Below are 23,856 nucleotides of genomic sequence, written 5' to 3' on the forward strand. Positions count from 1 at the left end.
CAAACTGGCATTTTAAACAGACCAAGGGTCTTCTAAAAATCTTAAGGGCTGACTCTAAAGAGCCTCTCCATTAAAACAGTGGAGCTCCTCAGACTGCTAGCAGAGGCCGTTCCACAGCAGACTTACAAGGAGTCGGAGGAAGTGAAGGGCCTAAGAGTGCGGCTGGGGAGATGGGCTGTGGGAATGGGGAGTTCGTGTCTAGCAGTCACGGAGTTTCAGGTTCACTCTACAGATGCAAAGCGTTCTGGAGGAGGATTTCTGCTGACGGCTGCACAACGTCATGAATGTGTTTAATACCACTGAACTGTTCGCTTGAAAATGGTTAAGATGGAACGACAAGGTCCTACTGTACAGCACAGGGAACTTTATCCAATCTCCTGGGATAAACCATAATGGAAAAGAATATTAGGAGCTTCCCTGGTGGCACAGTGGTTAAGAATCCACCTGCAAATGCAGGGGACATAGGTTCGAGCCCTGGTCTGGGAAGATCCCACATGTCGCGGAGCAACTAAGCCCGTGCGCCACAGCTACTGAGCCTGTGCTCTAGAGGCCGCGAGCTACAACTACTGAGCCCGTGTGCCACAACTACTGAAGCCCGCGCGCCTAGAGCCTCTGCTCCACAACAAGAGAAGCCACTGCAGTGAGAAGCCCGTGCACCGCAACGAGAGTAGCCCCCGCTCACCACAACGAGAGAAAGCCCACGCACAGCAACGAAGACCTGATGCAGCCAAAAATTTTAAAAATAAAAGAATATTAAGGGCTTCCCTTGTTGGTGCAGTGGTTGGGAGTCCGCCTGCCGATGCAGCGGACACGGGTTCGTGCCCCGGTCCAGGAGGATCCCACGTGCCACGGAGCAGCTGGGCTCATGAGCCGTGGCCACTGGGCCTGCGCATCCGGAGCCTGTGCTCCGCAGTGGGAGAGGCCACGGCAGTGAGGGGCCCGCATACCGCAGAAAAAAAAAAAAAAAAGAATATTAAAAAAAGAATGTATGTGTATAAAACTGAGTCACTGTGCTGTACAGCAGAGATTGCCACAACACTGTAAATCAACTACACTTCAACTAAAAAAGTGGTTAAGATGGTAAATTTTATGTTATGTGTATTTTAACACAGGTTTAAAAAATCAGACATGACTTATGGAAAAGGATAACTCAGAAAGCAAAACAAAACTCTCACCGTAGAGCCAAGAGCCTTGGAGAACCATTCCCAGATAAGAGAAATGAGTCCTCATCAAGGACTGGCAACCTGTGCCTGGCTGGATTTCAGAAAAGCTTTGGACCAGTGACTGTTATGCCTGTTCTCTCCTTTTCTGAACAGATGCGTCTACGACAATTATCCTAAGTCTGACCCACCATTTTAAGTTGGAGAGAATGGCAGTTTGTCTCTTAAGTTCACATGTGTCCAGATCCAGAACCATGCCTGAGGAAACTCATCGGGCCACAGCTGGGCCTGATTTAGATGACAAGATCCTGAACTTGGGGCTAATGCCATAACTGGAAGAGAGCTGGGGGAGGCCATGAATATAATTTGCATGTAATAGGAACATCTTATAACTAAAGGGTGAACTGTGGTAAATCATATTTTCCAAAGATGGCCACAACATCATCCTACACATTCTCCTCATAATCAGACATTGACTCAACTTCTCTCAAGAGATGGAATCTATGCTGCCTCCCTTTGAAGCTGAACAGACGTGTGACTACGGCAGAAATGATGCTGTGTGGCTCCTGAGGCTAGGTCATAAAGGCCATATGACTTACACTTGGTTCTCCCGCTATGTGCCCATGCTAAGACCACACGAAGAAAGGTGCTTGGCCAGCCCAAGCTGCTTCAGCACCCCTGCAGATCTGTGTGCAGCCACCATGTGACCACAACCTACAGAGAAACCCAAGCCAAAACTGCCCACCTGAGCCCTTCCTAAATCCTGACCACCAGAAACTGTGCGAGATAATAAAATGACTGCTGTTGTTTTCAGGCAACAGTCATGAAAACAGTAATGCAAACAGTTAACTGGAATACAGACAGTGTGACAACTGTCAGACGCTGCAGACCTTTACATCTGGGCCAGTTTCTCTCCAAGAAGAATCTTCTAATCTGCTGCAAGAATTCTGGGATGTTCTGAGGTTCTCACCATTCAATAGGCAAACTTTCATTTAACCTACGCACCTACCACCCTCCCATATCTAGGCATCCATTCTCCGGCCCTCAGATCCAGCGTCCCTTTGGTTCAAACTCTACGAAGAGTAAATCTGTCCTCTGCTGGGACAGGAAAGAGGCAGTTGCTGGGCTGCGGGAGTGAAGCCAGACTCTAGAGGGCTTCCTACAGACTTCTGGTCAGCCCTGCGGTTGAGCCCGGCCCACACCGCACTTCAGCCTTTGGAGACACCTAGTACTTCTACTCCCCAGGCCTTTTGGAGGTTCTGCAGCAGCAATCTGCTTGCTTCCCTACTGGCGTCACTACCTCTCCCTCTGGTTCAGCTTTCTCAGTTCTGCCAAGGTAATTATTTTACATTAACCTATTTTTCAGTGTCCAAAACATTAGTGATATCTCCATACTGCTCTACTGTTTATAGTATCCCATTACCCAAGGCATCAAAACTCAGTCTTTTTACCTCCCTGCCTTTCTGCCAGCCCTATATGCTTTCTTCACATCCCCTCAAATCTAATCTCTTTTCCATTTCTAATGCTTAGTTCAGCCTTCACTCTCACTTCAATACCACTGTGAAATCTTCTGAATGGCCGTCCTGACTCTCTTCTCCTATACTCCACCCAGTCCTTCCTATAACGTCTCAGAATACTTTTCTGGCCCATATTATGCTAGCACATACAAAGTGTTCAGCAAGTTTAACAATTAGTATTATCATTAAATTATCAATCCAAGACTTTTATAAGGATTATCTCTTAATCCTCATATCAACCCTATGAGAGAAATATCATCCTAACTTAACGAAGAAAGGAATCCAACAATTACCTACGGAACTGAACTGTCCCGCATTCTCCTCTCGCCAAATCATCTCAATAATCTGACCCAAGCTCTACAATGTTATTCTCTACAATGCCTCTACTGGAAGCACTACATACAACTTACACTAAACACAGATCTTCGAGATCACAGACACGTGTTAATATTGGCATTTAACAAAGGAGTTTATTCCTTCTAGTTGACTCCTTCTCTTCCTACTTATTCCTTCTCTTAGACCATGAAACTACAATGACACTGGGCCAAGATATAGCTGGGGCAGGAGTGGAGGAAAGGGGGTAAAAACTAAACACACCCAAAAGGAATGGAGTCACAATTATACTAATCCCTATGTTAACCACCCTCATCCCCAAATACTGGACCTTATCCAATCACAAGGGAGGTTCTCCCAAATGTTCCCAGCATGAAATCCAGAAATATAAGGTTCCCTTCATAAATATTCAGATGCAATGCTGCTCCAATCCTCAATGTGACTTCTCTACAAAGAGAAGTCTGAGTCACAGCTACACAAATTCAAAGCCAATAAATGAGGATACAACCACCTTTGTAAAACCAGCCTTCATACTACGTTTGACACACTAGCAAATCCCACAGGAACTATATTTGATACAGGGTTAGGTAAAGCAGAAATAAAACATGGCCCCCACTTTCTTGGAGCATATAATCTAGTGGGCAAGAAATATTAAACCTTGTGCAAGTTATTTAACTTCTCTAAGCCTTAGAGAAGGTTTCCATATCCGTAAAATGGAGTGAATAGTAACTACTTCCTAGGTTATCCTGTAATGCACTTATCACAGTGGCTGGCACACAAAACGTATAAATGTTACCTATTTTCTATTACTACTGAATAACTACTCAAATAATTCTTTAAATTATAATCAGACAAGGAGCTAGTAAGTATGGTGGCCTCTGGGGAACTGTGTGACTTAAGAGGACATAGGTAAGAAACCAATTACATTGCACTCTATACCTTTTTCAAGTTTAGTTGTTTTATACCAATGACACATTACCTATTAAAAATTCTTAATTAAAAAAAATGAAAACTTCAGCCAAAATAAGAGACAGGTATCTTAATCTCCACAAGGCCTCCTTCATTAGTCCACCAAGTCTGAGAGTCAGAAGGACTACCTTAAAATACCTGTTGTCATTCTGGGATTTGATATATATTCTAGGATGGATCGAGTGGTCCACATCTAGTCCCTACACGTCTGAATACCGACCTTTTTTTTTTTTTTTCTTTTTCTTTTTTGCAGTACGCGGGCCTCTCACTGTTGTGGCCTCTCCCATTGCGGAGCACAGGCTCTGGACGCGCAGGCTCAGTGGCCATGGCTCACGGGCCCAGCCGCTCCGCGGCATGTGGGATCTTCCCGGACCGGGGCACGAACCCGTGTCCCCTGCATCAGCAGGCGGACTCTCAACCACTGCGCCACCAGGGAAGCCCCCCGAATACCAACCTTTTAAACCTAAAAGGCCAAGCTTATAGCACACAGTTATCTCATCTTATTCTCTTCAATTTCAAACATTCAACTAATTAAAAACATGACCTGTCCTTTCCACTCTAAAAGGTTTTACAATTTCACAGTTTTAATTCCAGACTCTTCTGTTTCATTACCTTCCCCCACAGAAGGTAAAACATCCAAACACTTTTTAATGAGGAAATTTTATTACATTTCGAGCTACATCTGCCTAGCAACAAATTATAAACTTATGTCATCCTACTTATGTTCCCATGGATACAGTCATGAACAGTACAGTGGCAGCTCTACAAATCAAGAAAAGAATCCCAAGAGAATCATATTTAAAACTTGGATAGAAAACAATACTATAAAGGTAGGAATAATGTCTAGTACGCTTCCCATTTAAATTCATCTCTCCATTACCTACAAGTCCCAAACAGCCTCCTATTAGAATCTCCCTCCTTAAACCTACCCTCAACCAGTATTTCTAAAAACAACTGTTGGACTTCCCTGGCAGTCCAGTGGTTAAGACTCTGCGCTTCCAATGCAGGGGGTGCAGGTTCAATCCCTGGTTGGGGAACTAAGATCCCACATGCTGCGTGGCACAGCCAAAAAAATAAATAAATACAAATTTAAAAATAAAATAAAAACAACTGTTAAGAAGAATTCAGCTGGGACTTTCCTGGTGGCACAGTGGTTAAGAATCCGCCTGCCAAAGCAGGGTACACGGGTTCGATCCCTGGTCTGGGAAGATCCCAGATGCCATGGAGCAACTAAGCCCATGTGCCACAACTACTGAGCCTGTGCTCTAGAGCCCACGAGCCACAACTACTGAGCCCACTTGCCACAACTACTGAAGCCCGTGCGCCTAGAGCCAGTGCTCCGCAACAAGAGAAGCCACTGCAATGAAAAGCCTGCATACCTCAACGAAGAATAGCCCCGATCTCTACAACTAGAGAAATCCCGCACGCAGCAACGAAGACCCAACACAGTCAAAAGTAAATAAAAACATTTTTTTTTTAAAAGGCAAGTTCCGGGGCTTCCCTGGTGGTGCAGTGGTTGAGAGTCCGCCTGCCGATGCAGGGGACACGGGTTCGTGCCCCGGTCCAGGAGGATCCCACATGCTGCAGAGCGGCTGGGCCCGTGAGCCATGGCCGCTGAGCCTGCGCATCCGGAGCCTGTGCGCCGCAACGGTAGAGGCCACAAGAGTGAGAGGCCTGTGTACCACAAAAAAAAAAAAAAAAAAAAGGCAAGTTCCTTTAACATACAGAGAGTCATCCTAAATCAATCAGAAAGTAAAATGGGCAAAGGTCACAAACTGCACACAGCAAGAAAAAGCCAAATCCTCTATAAATATATGAAAAGTTAAGTTCACTAGTTGAAAGGACAATTACTCTTAAAATAAGGACATTTTCAAAATCTACAGGGAAAACAGCCTTTGCAGAAGGCAATTTGGAAGTTTAAATCTAAATTTTGATCCAACCGTTCCACTTCTAGGAATTTACGGCACAGAAAAGTTAACCCAAGTGAACAGAGATTATATGTAGCAAGACGATCATGCAGAATTTGTTGTAATGGAGAATATTAGAAACAAGAAAATGTGGTACATATATACAATGGAATATTACTCAGCCATAAAAAGGAACGAAATTGGGTCATTTGTAGTAACGTGGATGAACCTAGAGTCTGTCATACAGAGTGAAGTAAGTCAGAAAGAGAAAAACAAATATCGCACGTTAATGCATATATATGTAATCTAGAAAAATCGTACAAATGAACCTATTTGCAGGGCAGGAAAAGAGACATAGTGAATGGACTTGTGGACACAGTGGGGGAAGGGAAGGGTGGGACGAATGAAGAGAGTAGCATAGACATATGCACACTACCACGTGTAGAACAGATAGCTAGTGGGAAGCTGCTGCCTAGCAAAGGGAGCTCAGCTCGGTGCTCTGTGATGACCTAGACGGGTGGGATGGGGGCGGTGGGGGTGGGGGGTGAGGGTGGGAGGGAGGCTCAAGAGGGAGGGGATATGAGGATATATGTATACATATAGCTGATTCACTTTGTTCTACAGCAGAAACTAACACGACATTGTAAAGCAATTTTATTCCAATTAAAAAAATAATTAAAAAAAATTTTTTAAAAAGAAAATGTCTATCAATAGGGTCAAATCATGATTAAATCCATATAAACACTCTACACAATCATTATGAAGAAAAATAGCTGCTCATTTTTACATATAAATATATACAATCTAATAAATATATGTTGCTTCAGTATTTCTCCATATAGGAGATTTCAGAAGTTTATATGAAGGAAAATTTTAAAGTTTGCATGAGAAAAACCAGGAGAAATGGGAAAGGGAAGGAGGACCTAGAAATTATAAACAATAGAAGCACATGCAAAAAAACCCACAGATTTTACTAAAAAAAACAAAAAAAAGAAAGAAAACCTCTAAATATTTCAAAGGCAACCAATCTGAGAACACATATTTGCAGCAGGTGACTAAGTGTTAACATCTCAAAATGATAAGAAAACCATAAAAACCCTATTTAATGAGAAAAGGACATGAGGACAATTCACAAAAGAGTACGCAGAAAATGTTCCACCTCTGGAAGCTGGAAAAATTTTTATTAAACAAGGCAATCTTTTGCGTATTAATTAATATGCAATTAATTTCATCTATTTGTCTAGTGCAAGCAAGAGTATATATAGCAAAACAGACTGCAATATACCGCTGCTATGCACTAGTATGTGCCTTCTGGAAAGCAATCTGCAGTATGTCTAAAGATCTTCAAAATGTTCATACATTTTGACCTAGTAATTTCGCTTTGGGGAATCCACAGAAATAATCCAAAATACAGGGAACCATTTTAAATACATGGAGATTCATCTCAAACTGCTTGTAAGAAAAAAACAATTGTTTTTAAGCCCAAATATTGCCAACAATAAGCAGTGGTATTCTACTCCATGGACTGTTACCCAATTATTAAAAGTTTTGACGGCCATGCACATAAAAACTGTTAACGTCATAACAACACTAATAGTGAACTTACTTCTTGTCAGGCACTGTTCTAAGCACTTTATGTATATTAATTCATTTAATAACAGTGTTGGGAAAATACTAATGGCATAAAGCCGTGGTTCTTGGGGTTAGTTTTTTCTTTTATTTGAGTCAGAAACCACTGAGAATTTCATGAGAGCTATCGATGCTGACATTTTCCGCAAAAAAAGCACATTTTGCACACAACTTCAGAGGGTTCCTAGGTCCCAGGTTAAAAACACTGTATGGTCAGCATATTTACAACAGTGTAAGAAACAAGCGCATGGAAGATGCGAGGCAATATAGCCAAATGGAACCACTTTTCCTAGGGATGTGGATCTATGAAAGTACGGACAGTGTCTAGCTGGGAAGGATCTCTGTGTAAGTAACCAAAATGGGGGGGTGGCAGGTAGGTGGGGGGGGTGAGCCACGAGAATTTTTAAGGCAAACAAACCTGAGCTCAAATCCAAGCTCTGACGATTACTAACTATGTAACACTGGCAGGTCAGTCTTAGCTCCTTCCTGTGTAAAAGGCCAGTGTTCTTCACAAGACTGCTATAAGCGTGCATATAAAAGGTGTTCTATAAATGATAATCCTCTCCCGAGGTGATTACTTAATGATTTGAAAAATTAACATCACCTACGCCAAAGTCATCTTAAAAGTAAACAAACTAACATTTTCCCTGAATCTCAATATATATGAGCCTGTCAAACAAATACAAAGTTCACTAGTCATCCTAGTTACCAACATACCTTCCTCCCCTTCCTAGAAGCAGACAATAGACAAACAGCAGCATATAAAGTTAGCCTTTATCCTTACTATAAACATAACTAGTGTTAGAGATGCTGCATCATTAAAAATGTAATACGAAACATGCTGTGGAAAAGATGTTATAAATATAGAGAATATTTATGTGGTATATACTTCCTGAAACCAATGTTAGCGGGAACCCTCTGCCCCCAGTGGCAGAAAGCATAGTGCTTCACTTGACTACAGTCTCATTAGCAACTTGCTTAGTGAAAAAGAGATCTCCCAAATATTCAAACCTGCAGACACCCAGTTTGGAGAGGTTTGTTTTCTTTTGTTTTTTTATACAGTAGTCAGGGTTAATAAAGAGGCTATCACACCACATTCAAGCCTAGAATTTTCACTGACCCTACCTCTCACCAGCTGGGGAAAGATACCAAAGGGCCTCAGGCAAGCATTCCATAGGAACTGCATCCTCTCCCCGCCACTGAGCTGCAGGAAAGACAAAATGGACCCTCATCCCACATTCCTGAAGCACAATTACGTGGGGTGCACAAACACGTAGGTGTGAGACACTCTGGAGGCACTTCACATCAAAATGGGATCTTAAAGGTCATGCCTCAGAAGTCTACCTTCTATTATATAAAAAATAGGATTTTTAATTTTAGAATTTTGTTTTACAGTCAACTTTTCAAGACTTAATATTCAACTGAGAACAAATTCCATTTTGGATTGCAAACTAACATTCCTTCAAAGTATAGAGTAAAAAGGACTCTACCCCATAAAGATTTCTGGATCCCACCTGGCCCCATTTCACACAGGAGCTGTGAAAGCCTTTATTATAGCTTTCCAGTTGTCCTGTGGCCACCTGTAACAACTTTCTACAAGATTAGAGAGAATTTTAGAGCTGGAAGAGACCTTCTGAGATCATCTGATTAACTGCAGAATGGAGCTATATCTTACAAGAGGACTAGGTTCCAAGTTATCAGGTAACGTGAAAATGGCACACAGTCAAAATCAATCTTGAAAAATACCTCAGGAAAGTTCCCTTCTGGAGGCCAACAAACAAAATCATTTCAGGAAGCTCAAATCCTCCACTGCCAAAATAAGTAACTCCTTACTCACTGAGCACCCAAATAAAGTTGCTGGGTTGTTATTTAAAAGTCATGGGCTTCCCTGGTGGCGCAGTGGTTAAGAATCCGCCTGCCAATGCAGGGGACACGGGTTCAATCCCTGGTCCGGAAAGATCCCACATGCTGTGGAGCAACTAAGCCCGTGCACCACAACTACTGAGCCTGCTCTCTAGAGCCTGCGAGCCACAACTACTGAGCCCGCATGTTGCAACTACTGAAGCCCGCGTGCCTAGAGCCTGTGCTCCGCAACAAGGGAAGCCACCGCAATGAGAAGCCTGCACACCACAACGAAGAGTGGCCCCTGCTCGCCACAATTAGAGAAAGCCCGTGCGCTGCAACGAAGACCCAAAACAGCCAAAAATAAATTTATACAAAAAAAAAATTAAAATTTTATTAAAATGTTTATTAAATGTTCAATTTAAAACATGAGACCCATACTTAACATGGTCATAGCTTCACAATGAGAGAATCACAAGAAAAGATTCAAGGTAATACCTAGCTCTTGCTTCCTCCAGGGCACAAGTATGACTATGATGACCAATGTCCTAGACAGTTCTGGTTTATACCCACCAACCCAGCATAATTTTTAATAGGCCCCTGTTCACTTTCAAAAGTAGTTTGGACTAGTCTACTACCAACGGACCTGCTCCACGCCTAGTTACCAGCACACCTCACAACACATCTGTGTAGTAAAACTCACAACACATCTGGGCTGGTCCTTGACTCATGTTAACCAAGGAAATGTGACAGGAGTGATAATATGCCAGTTCTGGGCCTACACTTTAAAAGGACTAGCAATTTCTGGGACTTCTCTGGCGGTCCAGTGGTTAAGACTCCGCGTTCCCAATGCATTTTTTTTATAATGTTAAAAAAAAAAAAAAAGACTAGCAGTTTCCACTTCCTCCTTCTTGGAATGCTTGCCTAGGGGAGCCCTGAGCCACTACATAAGAAATCTGACTATCCCAGTGGACACCTTGCCCACTGGAAAAAGGATAGGTCCTGAGACTACACAGAGAAGGAAATAGGTCCAGCTGTCCCAGCATCTCAGTGGGGCCACCAGATGACACCAACCCCCGCTACTCCCAGACAGCCACCACATGAGACACCCCAAGTAAGCCCAGCAGAACAGCTATCCAGCTCAGCAAGAACCATGAAATAAGAGTTGTTATCTAAGGCCGTGAAGTTTGAGTGGTTTGTTACACTTTCCTTTGAGGCAGAAGGGGACTCCTATAATTCCTCATGGAATACTCCAGTGGTAGGTAGAGCTGATTTGATAACCTGAGCCAGAAAGCGCCAGCTCTTTCGTGATGGCAGTCACCATTACCCTTCTAATCTCCTGGACAAGGTATGGACCTCAGATCCAGGAACCTAACAGGTAGACTGACCCAAGAAGACCTGGGGAGGCTAAAGCTGAGAAAGGCTTGAGGTTCAGTTATTGCTGCACTGATATTAGAGAGGATTCCTGACTTTGAACGGTTGCTTTGTATTCTAAGCACCTTGAATATTTATCACCATTATGGCTGAAAGGAGACAAACAGCCTGCCCAAGATTTCCAAGCTCCTGCGTGCCACAAAACAAGATGACATCTCTATATCTACAAGGCAGCATATAATGTACTAACAGTCAAGAATATAGGATCTAGATCAAGTTACCCCAAGTTGGGTTCTGCCACTCACCAACTAAGACCTCAGGCAAGCTGCTTAAGCTCTCTAAATCTCAGTTTCATCGTCTGTACAATGGGGGTGATACAATATGTGTTGCAGGATTGTTTTAAGGACTAAATAAGATCATGTTTGTAAAGGGCTTCAAGAGTGCTGGTTCTTTTTTCTTTCTGATGTGGGCCATTTTTAAAGTCTTTACTGAACTCGTTACAATATTGCTTCTGCTTTATGTTTTGGTTTTTTGACCCTGAGGTGTGTGGGATCTTAGCTCCTTGACCAGGGATGGAACCCAAACCCCCTGCATTGTAAGGCGAAGTCTTAACCACTGGACCACCAGGGAAATCCCGCAGCAGTGTTGGTTCTTACACACACACACACACACACACACACACACACACACACACACACACGGAGCTAGAAAGAAAGGAGGTGAGAAAGCTGGTAATGTGCCTTCAGAATTACGTCAGCTCATCCATAGTTAACTATCGAAGACATATCTAAGAAAAGACATATACAAAAGGCATCTATAAGCCAATGAAGGTATTCACTGCTGAGGACTCCAGGCTAGAAACCTGTATTTTGTAAACTTCCTGGGAAGAGTTTCTGTCCATGTTTTTAAACAAAAAGAAAGCTGTTACTGAGAGACAAATGTGTACCAGGCACTATCTCAGAAGCTGGGGGTATGAAAGGCAACAAGATTGAAAAGCCCTCACCTCACAAAGCTTACCTTCTAGTTGGAGGAGTCAGACAACAGACAAAATAAATAAGCAAGTATGTTGGATTGATAAGAGTGAATAAGAAAAAAATAAATAAAGCAAGCAAGGGGAGGGAACAGGAAGCACCAGGGATGCAGCTGAAATTTTTAGATAGCAGAGACCCTAAGGCAGGAGCACGTCTGACAGTGGTCAAGAAAGAGCAAGGAGGCATCTGTGACTAGAGTGCAGAAAAGTGGGAGCTAAGGTCAGGGGTGACAGGGACCAGATCCTGTAGGGACTAAATAGGCATCTTGTTCTAGATGTCACAAGAAAGGGTTTGTGATGGTTAATTTTATGTGTTAACTTGACCAGGCCAGAGAGTGCCCAGATACTAGTCAAACATTATTCTGGGTTTGTCACTGAGGCTGTTTTTGGATGAGATTAACATCTGAATTGGTAGCCTGAGTAAAGCAGATTGCCCTTCATAAAGTAAGTGGCCCTCATCCAATCAGTTGAAGGCCTGAATTGAACAAAAAGGCTGAGTAAGAGGGAACTTCTCCAACCTGACCACTTGAGCTGGTTTCTCAGGCCTTTGAACTCAAACTAGAACTAGAATCTCTCCTGGGTCTCCAGGTTGCTGGTAGCAGATTTTGGAACTTCTAAGCCTCCAGAGTCTCATGAGCTAATTCCTTATAATAAATCACACAGATATAGATATAGACATAGACAGAGATGTATCTCCTATTGATTCTGTTTCTCTGGAGAACCCTGCCTAATCAGGCTTCAGAGAGGAGTAATCTACAGGGTCTCTGGGGGTAAACAGGTCAAATAAGGTGAGGACTGCAAAGTGACCACTGCATTTAGCAACATGGAAGTCACTAGTGATGTTATGAGCAATTTTAGAGGAGCGGGGCCTAAATGGAATGTGTTCAAGAAAGAATAAGAGAACAGGAAAGAAGAGAATACAGACAATTAATTATGAGAGGAATTTTTTTAAAAAACAAGGGAGAGGGCTTCCCTGGTGGTGCAGTGGTTGAGAGTCTGCCTGCCGATGCGGGGGACACGGGTTCGTGCCCCGGTCTGGGAGGATCCCACATGCCGCGGAGCGGCTGAGCCTGCGCGTCCGGAGCCTGTACTCCGCAACAGTGAGAGGCCCGCATACCGCAAAAAAAAAAAACAAGGGAGAAAGAACAGCATTTTATATGCTACTGAGAATGATACAATAGAGAAGAAAAATTTGATGATGCAAATAAAGGATGAATGACTGGAGTGATGTCTTTGAGCAGGCAGAAGGTGACAGGGTCGAATGCACATGAAAAGACGGTGGCCTCAGCCAGGAGCATAAACACAGAAGATGAGGCAGAGGGTCAAGCACAGAAGTGGGAAGGTGCCATATGCCAGTAGGAGCCTGTGGAAGTTTTCTTCCAATTGCTTCAGTTTTTTTCCCAGTGAAATAAAGGAAGGATGGGGAAGGAAGAATTCAAGGTTTAAAGTGAGATATTTAAATACTGTCCAGGAGAGTAACTGGAGTGAGAAAACAGAATATAACCAGTAACAGGCCTACTTGATTTTGGTGATCATGACTCTAAAGTGAGACTAGTCAGTACGGTTTCTCCAGCCACATTTCAGCTATACTGACCCAAGCAAAAAATAAGCAAGAGGCTGGATTAAACAGGCCAGAACAGATGCAGTTCATGCGCCCCCTCCAAATCCACCCAGACTCGCCTGCTGCTCTACCTCCCAGCTGGAGCTGCCCCAGCAGGCCTAGCCAAAGCTCGCAAGCTTCACATGATCACAGAGCCCCAGCCCATGACCCGTGTGCCCTTTCCTAACACCGCCAGCTGTCCCCTCCTCCCCCCGGGGTGAGGGTCGGGCTTTGGCGGGCAGAAGCCACAGCAGCTCCAATGCCCAAATTCAGCTGCTTCTCCAGCAGGTGCCTGGAGAGCCCAAGTAACAAACCCGAAAGCACAGAATAGTGAAGACCCTGTGGGGCAACTCTGACCATTAAGAGGCAGGAAACAGGAAGGAGCCAACACATTTCTCAGCTGTCCTCCCCACACACCTGCCCCCTGGGAGTGTTCTGAGAGGTGCCATGATTCTCTGGAGGTTTCCAGCATTGCCTAGCAACCAGCTAAGGTTCTTGTGAAACTGTGGCCAGCTTGATAACATACCACTCGCTTTGTATATGCTTTCTCTCCTTCTCTGCCTAACTTTCTTCTTTCCCCCCTCACTCTAACTTCACATAAAGTATTAGCAATATAAGCTTTGTCTTACGCTCTTTTCTGGAGAATCCAGGCTAAGACACAGGTGGGGGCTTAGCCAAGACTATAGATGAAACTAGAGGAAAACAAGGTAATAGGAGCAGAGGATGTATTATAACGACTGACTGTGGAACTCAAAGTGAACAAAAACATGAGAATGCTCAGGGGAAGAGGTGGTAGGATCAATGAACTGAAGGTCACGATGGGGCTGAAGACTGCAGGAAATGGGATGGTGGAAGGTGCGAGCTAAAAAGTTCAGGAAGAAGCAGTCAGAGTGCTAAGTTTGAAATTAAGATGACAGGGGTGTTTCAGATAATGGTAATTCAAGGGAATGGGTATACAAGGTAGGGTAGAGAACAGGATACCTGGGAGAGAGGTCAAGGAACTAAGAAGCCAAGGTATTTAAGGACCGGGGTCACTGTTGTTTAACTGTTGTCCAGTCATTCACAGTTGCTCTGGGATCAACTATCTTCAGGGATACTGAAATCATAAAAGACTACAGACACTGTACTGTACTAAGTGACAGAAAGGTAGAAGCTACTTCTGTTCTAGTAATAGACTAGTAACTCAGACCCCTCCCTGAGAACCTGAACAAAATATTTAAAACATCTGCTTGAAGGAATCAGACAACTGACAAGATAAGGCCAGAATGCAGGAGAGACTGAAGCTTAGGAAGGGACGTCCAGCTACTGGGGTCACTCTTCCCCTCAAGGATGTTTGCCAATTTCATAGGGGACCATTAAGAGATGGAGTAATGTATCTGACGGGCTTCTGGAGTTAGGGCAAAGACACTGGACTCCACAAGTATCGCCACTGGGGAGAGGAGAAAAGGACAGCAGCTAGTGAATGCCCGTTTCTTGGTTGACACTCCAAAAGGCTATATACACTAGGAGTTAAGGATGAAACTGAAGTAAACAGACCCTCAAAGGGACTGCAGTTCAGCTTTGAATCATTTCAACTGGGTCATCTGAAATTGGACTAAGGTGATTCCAGAGTGCTAGTGTAAATAAATCCTCTCTAGAAGAAGATATTATCCTGGGCCTCAAAAATTTTTTATAACCAATTTTGTAAATTGCAAGTTTGATATAAAACATGCGATAAAAAATGACCAGGCATATGAGGAAACAATACAACACGAACAAAAGACAGAAGAAATATAAAATGGAAACATCCACAAGCATTCCACATATTAAGAGTTACCAGATTTTAAAATAACTATACTTACAATGTTCCAGGAGATAAAAGACAAGACATACAATTTTAGCAGAGAACTAGGAACTATAAAAAAAGAACCAAACGAAAGCTCTAAAACTAAAAAAAGACTATACAAACTGAAACTAGGAACTCAATGGATGGATTTAAAAGCAGATAGAGAAAGACAACTTAGAATAAAATAAGTCAAATGAAGCCCAAAGATATTAAAACTTGAAAAACACAGACTAGAGGCTAAGAGACAGAGATACAGAACATATATGAAATTGAAGTTTCAAAAAGGAATGGAACAGATGCAATGACTGAACAGTGACTGAGAAGTTCCTAAAATTAATGAAAAGACAGCAAGCCACAGGTTCAAGAAGCCCTAAGAATCCTAAACAAACTTAAAAAAAAAAAAATTCATACCTAGGGACATCACAATAAAATAGTTGAAACAAAGACAAAGAGAAAAAAAATTTAAACCACCTGAAAAAAAAAACCAGGCAGGTTACAATAATACTACTTTACTAAAAAAGAAAAGAAGACAATATACGTATATGTATAGCTGATTCACTTTGTTATAAAGCAGAAACTAACACACCACTGTAAAGCAATTATACTCCAATAAAGATATTAAAAAACAAAACACAATGAAATACTTCTGAAGTGCTCAAAGAATATAACTGTGGCCTAGAATTCTATACCCAGTAAAACTAACCTTCAAGAATAAACCTGGGGCTTCCCTGGTGGCGCAGTGGTTGAGAGTCCGCCTGCCGATGCAGGGGACGCGGGTTCGTGCCCCGGTCCGGGAGGATCCCACATGCCGCGGAGCGGCTGGGCCCGTGACCCATGGCCGCTGGGCCTGCGCGTCCGGAGCCTGTGCTCCGCAACGGGAGAGGCCGCAGCAGTGAGAGGCCCGCGTACCACAAAAAAATAAAATAAAATAAAAAAATAAACCTGACATATGGGCTTCCCTGGTGGCACAGTGGTCGAGAGTCCGCCTGCCGATGCAGGGGATACGGGTTCGTGCCCTGGTCTGGGAAGATCCCACATGCCGTGGAGCAGCTGGGCCCGTGAGCCATGGCCACTGAGCCTGCGCGTCCGGAGCCTGTGCTCCGCAATGGGAGAGGCCACAACAGTGAGAGGCCCGCGTACCATAAAAATAAATAAATAAATAAACCTGACATAAAAACATTTTCAGGTAGATTTATCAATAGCAGGCTTACCCCAGAAGAAATATCACAGGATATTCTGCAAGCAGAAGAAAAATAAACCCAGATAGAAAATTATGAGGGGCACAAAGGAACGAAGGGCAACAAAAAGGGTAAACATGCAAATAAATCCTAATGAAATAATTGTGTAAGATAATTGTTTCTTATAGGAATTAAAACACCTAAGACAAAATATAAAACAACAAGGCACACAGGGAGCACAAAGGGTAACTGAAGGGTTCTATGCTCCTTGCACTGCCCTTTAAGAGGGTAAAAGCACCTAGTTTACATCAGACTGATAAATCAAGGATGTAAATTATAATCTCTAAAGGAGAAGATTCTGGGAAAATGGTGGAATAAGAAATACCCGAAATCTGTCTCCCCACCTAGACAACAACTGCACTGGCAGAATCTGTTGATGTAACTACTGAGTAACTCTGGGGTCTTACTGAAGGCTTGCAACTTCCAGAAAAAGGGTTGGAACGTAAATTGCGTTAATTTCAACTTCAGCTTTTATACATGCACTCCTATGTTCATAGCAGCATATTCATAGTAGTCAAGACATGGAATCAACCTAAATGTCTATCGACAAATGGATGGATAAAAAAGATGTAGTATAGGGCTTCCCTGGTGGCGCAGTGGTTGAGAGTCCGCCTGCCGATGCAGGGGACACGGATTCGTGCCCTGGTCCAGGAGGATCCCACATGCTGCAGAGTGGCTGGGCCCGTGAGCCGTGGCCACTGAGCCTGTGCGTCCAGAGCCTGTGCTCCACAACGGGAGAGGCCACAACAGTGAGAGGCCCACGTACCGCAAAAAAAAAAAAAAAAAAAAAAAAAGATGTAGTATTTGTTTGAGTGGAATATTACTCAGCCATAAAAAAGAATGGAATCATGTCATTTGCAGTAACATAGACGGACCTAGAGATTATCATACCAAGCAAAGTAAGTCAGAAAGAGAAAGATAAATACCATATGATATCACTTATATGTGGAATCTAAAATACAACACATATGTAGAACATATCTACAAACATAAACAGACTCACAGACCTAGAGAACAGACTTGTGGTTGCGGGGCGGGGCAGGGGGCATTGGATGGAGTGGGAGGTTGGGATTAGCAGACGCAAACTATTATATACAGAATGGATAAACAATAAAGTCCTACCGTACAGCACAGAGAACTATACTGAATATCCTGTGATAAATCATAATGGAAAACAATATGAAAAAGAACATATATATATGTAAACTGAATCACTCTGCTGTACAGCAGAAACAATCAAACTTTGTGAAAGTCAAAGACAGAATCTTGAAATCAAGAGAGAAATGACTCGTCGCATTCTAAGGATCCTCAGTAAGATTATAAGCAGATTTCTCATCAGAAACTTTGGAGGCCAGAAGACAGTAAGTCAATATATTCAAAGTGCTAAAAGGAAAAAACCATCAACCAAAAAATCTTGTATCTGGCAAAACTGCTCTTTAAACAGCCTTAAAAAGGAAGGAAATTCTGACATATACTACAACATGGATGAATCTTGAGGACATTATGCCAAAGGAATTAAAAAAAAAAACAACTGTATGATTCCATTTATATGAGGTACTTAGAGCAGTCAAATTCAGAGAGACAGAAGGTAGCAGGGTGGGTGTCAGGGGCTGGGAGAGGAGGGAATGGAGCGTGTTTAATGGGTATAGAGTTTCAATTTTACAAGATGAAAAGAGTTCTGGAGATGGAGGGCGGTGATGGTTGCACAACATCATGAACGTGTTTAATACCCCAAACTGTGCACTTAAAAATGATTGAAGATGGTAAATTTTCTGTGTATTTTACCACAATAAAAAAAATTTGCAAACCAAAATAAAACCATTAAGAGAACAGTATTTTGAAAAAGAGCATATAACTACCAAGCTAAGGAGACAGGGTAAATAATAAACACTAAATGCAAAAGAAGATCAAAAGAACAAGAAAGAAACAGAACAGGTGGGTCAAATAAATAGAAAGCTTTCAATCACTAGATCTAACTCCAAATATATGAGCAAATACTTAAAAGAAACTGTAAACGGTACTAAATGTCCTACATAAAAGCAAAAATTTCCTTTTAAGATTTGGATAAAAATGTGTACAGACATACCTAAAACATAAGAATAAAGAAAGACTGAAAGCACAAAGATGAAAAGTCACTACGCAAACAGTAACAAAAAGAAACTGGCGTAACTATATTGATATGAGGTAAGAAGCATTACAAGAGATACAGAGTGACTCCGTAATAAGGGGTTCAATCCTCCACAGCTACCTTTGGAGAAGCTTCAAAAAGCAGTAGTGAGTGGTATAATCTGATGACATCATATTCACTGTGGGTGTTTTTATGGAAGAGAAAAAAATGGTACAGGAGTGGCAATACAGAACAAGGAAGACATCCCACTTCCAAACACAGTGATATGAGGAATGTAGGGGAAAAGGCATGTGCCACGTGAGAGGGCTGCAGGGAAAATAGTGCCATCAGGAGACAACGAATTTGCAGTAAGAACAAGAACGTGAGGAACATTCACAAAAGAAATTGAGGATTAGGGGGATTCTGCTGGTGTACCCTGAGTTTCAGAAGGCTCCGTGTAAAAGTGTCAAGAGAAGGTCAGGGGTGCGAGATGCGGTCAGAAAAAAAATGTACAGCGTCTTAGAGATTAAAGCCTATAGAACAAGGGGATGACCTAGGAATCCTGGCCTTCTTGGTGACTGATAACCAAGAAAAAAGAACATATGGGACTTCCCTGGTGGCCTAGTGGTTAGGATTCCAGGCTTTCACACCATGGCCCAGGTTCGATCCCTGGTCGGGGAACTGAGATCCCACAAGCCACACCGCACGGCCAAAAAGAAAAAGAAAATTAAAACGCACATAAGAGATCAATACCAACGGCAGAGAGCGACAGAGAAGCTAGGAGTGCTGAGGGAGGGGAAGGTGGGGTGAGGACCTCGCCAGGAACATCTGAAGTTCTGGGGCTTCCTTTCAACTTCTGTTGAAGCCTCTAGGCTGGCAGAGTAGCAGTCTCACTCTGAGCAGAGGAACACCTTCCTGATCCCCTGAAAAAGGCTGCGCGACTCTGAGCTCGGATTTTAAAGAGCCCATAAATCTCTGCTAGCTACCAAAAGGAGGGTTATTCTCAGAGGAAGAAGTAGAGCTGGTTACACAGCCCTCCTCCAAAGTCCACCTCTGGAGTTCCTAACTGCCCCAGTTCCAGAAGATTTTACATCGTCTTTAATAGTGTTGTGAAGCACAATTATTCTAACAGAAGAAAATGTTACTTTTCTATGAACGGTAATGAGGGTAACGAGAGCTCACCAGTTCTGTGCCTTTGTATTTCATTCATTTATTCGTTCAAAAGATTTTTACTTTGTGCCAACTACGTGCTGCACAATGTTCTAGACCCTGGGAATACAGCATAAACAAAAACCTGTGCCTTTATGGAGGTTACGTTTTAGAACAGATATTAAACAAATACGTACATTTACATTACATTAGTAGGTGCTATGAAATGAAGAAACAGTATACCAGGATAAGCGGGACTGGAGTGCAATGGAGGCTTTCATTTACATAGGATGGGCAAAATATCTCCTCTGAATTATTCTTGCCCAAAATAATTTTAATCAGAAATTGATCAATCCTCTAAATTTAACCACCAGTTTATAGAAAAACATTTTCTAATTTTAATCAGAAATTGATCAATCCTCTAAATTTAACCACCAGTTTATAGAAAACATAAAGGATAAAGGAACATGTTAAAAACAGTACAGGGGGTGGGTCTCTAAGACCAGAAAATTGAGAGCTTCTTCGCGCCCCGGTGGCTGCACCCAGTGGCTCGGCCGCCGTCAGCATGCCACAAAATGAATATATCGAGTTACACCGTAAGCGGTATGGATATCGTTTGGATTACCATGAGAAAAAGAGAAAGAAGGAAGATCTAGAGGCTTATGAACGTTCAAAGAAGGCAAAAAAAATGACTGGTCGGAAAGCTAAGCTCTACCATAAACCGCCATGCTGAGAAAATACAAATGAAAAAGACTATTAAGATGCATGAAAAAAGAAACACCAAACAGAGGAACGATGAAAAGACTCCACAAGGAGCAGTACCTGCATATCTACTGGACAGAGAGGGACAGTCTCGAGCTAAAGTACTTTCCAATATGATCAAACAAAAACGAAAAGAGAAAGCGGGAAAACGGGAAGTCCCACTGCCCAAAGTTCGTGCCCAGGGAGAAACAGAAGTATTAAAAGTTATTCGAACAGGAAAGAGAAAGAAGAAAGCCTGGAAGAGGGTGGTTACTAAAGTTTGCTTTGTTGGAGATGGCTTTACTCGAAAACCACCTAAATATGAAAGATTCATATTAGGCCAATGAGATTACGTTTTAAGAAGGCCCATGTAACACATCCTGAACTGAAAGCCACCTTCTGTCTGCCAATACTTGGTGTGCAGAAGAATCCCTCATCCCCACCATATACAACTCTGGGTGTTATTACCAAAGGTACTGTCATTGAGGTGAACGTGAGCGAGTTGGGCCTAGTGACACAAGGAGGCAAGGTCATCTGGGGAAAATATGCCCAGGTTACCAACAATTCTGAAAATGACGGATGCATAAATGCAGTCTTACCGGTTTGACAGCAGATACATACAAATAACTCCTTATAATTATTGAAGCCTACACACCAATCAGGAAACCATTACTCTGATATTTCTGAATACTACCAATCAGCCTTACATGTCTACAGTCATCAAGAAAACTATTGTTTAAAAAAAAAAACAGTACAGGGATGCAATCAGAAAATCCAGAATGAGGGAAACTCAACCAATCTAGTGGTTTTCTACAACTAAATTACGAGGGAAATCAAAAACAAAGACGGGAAAATCTACAAATTAAGATTTATGTGTGTGCTTTTGGCCAAGATGGTAGCAGAGACCAGATTTACCCTCCTCCCTGAAAAATCCAGCCAAACAAACAAAATATAAGAAACAATGGTCTTCCAGACAACGCACATCAGTGATCCTTGAAAGATGGGAAACAAGGGACTTCCCTGGTGGTCCAGTGGTTAAGAATCCACCTTCCAATGCAGGGGACGCGGGTTGGATCCCTGGTGGGAGAATTAAGATCCCACATGCTGCGGGGCAACTAAATCTGTGCACCACAAGGAGAGAGAAGCCTAGAAGCCCGCTTGGCGTAACTAGAGAGAAGCCTGCAATGAAGAGCCCACACAGCCCAAAAAAAAAGAAAAAAGGGAAACAAAGGAGATCAGCCCTACTGCTGTCCCAGCTTCCTGCTTTGAGAGAGCTTCCAGGCCACGGAGCCAGGACAGTGAAGTGAACCTCTATAAGCAGCCATGGGGATGACAAATAAGCATATTTTTTAAGCGTTCAATATCATTTGTCAGTAGGCAAATGTAAGTTAAAACCACAATATGGGGCTTCCCTGGTGGCGCAGTGGTTGAGAGTCCGCCTGCCGATGCAGGGCACACGGGTTCGTGCCCCGGTCCGGGAAGATCCCACATGCCGCGGAGCGGCTGGGCCCGTGAGCCATGGCCGCTGAGCCTGCGCGTCCGGAGCCTGTGCTCCGCAACGGGAGAGGCCACGGCAGTGAGAGGCCCGCGTACCGCAAAAAAAAAAAAAAAACCACAATATGATACCACTACACACATATTAGAATGTCTAAAATTGAAAAGAGTGACCATGGCACGTGTTAGTAAGGTTGTGGAGCAACTGGAACTCTCATACACAGCTGGTAAGAAGGTAAAATTATAAAACCACTTTGGGAAAGTCTGCAGTTTCTTAAAAAAATTAAGTATACAACTACTATATGATTCCATTCCTGAGCATTTACCCACAAGAGAAGGAAATATATGTTCACACACAGACCTGTACACAAATATTATTCACAGCAGCTTTATCTGTCATAGCCAAACAATGGAAATAACTCGAACGTCCCTCAAGAGGTGAATGAATAGAACAATTTCTGGTGTATCCGTACAAGGTAATACTGCTGAGCAATAAAAAAGAACAAGCAAACGACACACGCAACAATGTGGATGAGTCTCAAATCAATTATGCTCAAAGAAGCCAGACAAGATAGTACATAATTTAAGATTCCATTTATATAAAACTCTAGAAAATGCAAACTAACCTACAGCGACAGAAAGCAAATCAGCGGTTGCTTGCGGGAGGAGACGAAGGTAGGAGTCACAAAGAGGCATGAGGAAATCTGGGGGTGGGGGGTGATGAATATATTCAGTATCTTGATTGTGGCGGTAATTTCACAGGTGTATACATATGTCAAAACTAATCAAACTGGGACTTCCCTGGTGGTGCAGTGGTTAAGAATCCGCCTGCCAATGCAGGGGACACAGGTTCGAGCCCTGATCCGGGAAGATCCCACATGCAACGGAGCAACTAAGCCCGTGCGCCACAACTACTGAGCCTGCGCTCTAGAGCCCACAACTACTGAAGTCTGCGTGCCTAGAGCCCGTGTGCCGCAACGAGAAGCTACTGCAATGAGAAGCCCGCACACCACAATGAAGAGTAGCCCCCACTCACCACAACTAGAGAAAGCCTGCACGCAGCAGCAAAGACCCAATGCAGCCAAAAATAAATTCATTTTTAAAAAAACTAATCAAACTGTACACTTTAAATATGACATTTATTGAATGTCAGTTATACCTCAATAAAGCTATTTTTTAATATTTTATTTATCAATTTATTTGGGCTGTACCAGGTCTTAGTTGCAGCACTTGGGATCTTAGTTACAGAGTGCAGGCCCTTAGTTGTGGCATGTGGACTTCTCAGTTGTGGCATGCATGTGGGATCTAGTTCCCCGACCAGGGATCGAACCCAGGCCCCCTGCATTGGGAACTCGGAGTCTTAACCACTGGACCACGAGGGAAGTCCCAATAAATCTTTTTTAAAAAAATAAATAAATGTATTTATTTATTTTTGGCTGTGCTTGGTCTTCGTTGCTGCAAGCAGGGGCTACTCTTCGTTGCAGTGCGCAGGCTTCTCATTGCGGCGGCTTCTCTTGTTGTAGAGCACAGGCTCTAGGCACTCGCGCTTCAATAGTTGTGGCACATGGGCTTCAGTAGTTGTGGCTCGTGGGCGCATGGGCTTGGTTGCTCCGTGGCATGTGGGATCTTCCCAGACCAGGGCTCGAACCCATGTCCCCTGCACTGGCAGGAGGATTCCTAACCACTGTGCCACCAGGGAAGTCCCAATAAACCTATTTTTTTAATGCAACATGTGCATCATGTTTGAATGCTGATCTAAACAACTATTTAAAAAGAGACGACTGGAGATTTAATTATACTAAGGAACAAATATTAACTTTATTTAATTGTGCTACCTGTGGTTAGATTTTTTGTTGTTATTGTTGTTTTTTATATTTAAAGACTTAATTGTTTTAGAGCAGTTCTAAGTTTACAGCAAAATCAAGAGGAAATTACAGAGAT

At 42.8% G+C, this 23,856-nt stretch overlaps 1 protein-coding gene and 1 pseudogene across 1 annotated transcript in view; one reads left to right on the top strand and one right to left on the bottom strand.

Annotated features, from left to right (window-relative positions):
• The window catches only part of RCOR1 (REST corepressor 1), a 118,371-nt gene that overhangs the window by 74,057 nt on the left and 20,458 nt on the right, over positions 1-23,856 (bottom strand). The window lies entirely within an intron of this gene.
• LOC136119116 (ribosome biogenesis protein NSA2 homolog pseudogene) lies at positions 20,246-21,028 on the top strand (annotated as a pseudogene).

This window comes from Phocoena phocoena, chromosome 2 (assembly GCF_963924675.1).
Source record: "Phocoena phocoena chromosome 2, mPhoPho1.1, whole genome shotgun sequence".
In the NCBI taxonomy this organism is placed as follows: Eukaryota; Metazoa; Chordata; class Mammalia; order Artiodactyla; family Phocoenidae; genus Phocoena; species Phocoena phocoena.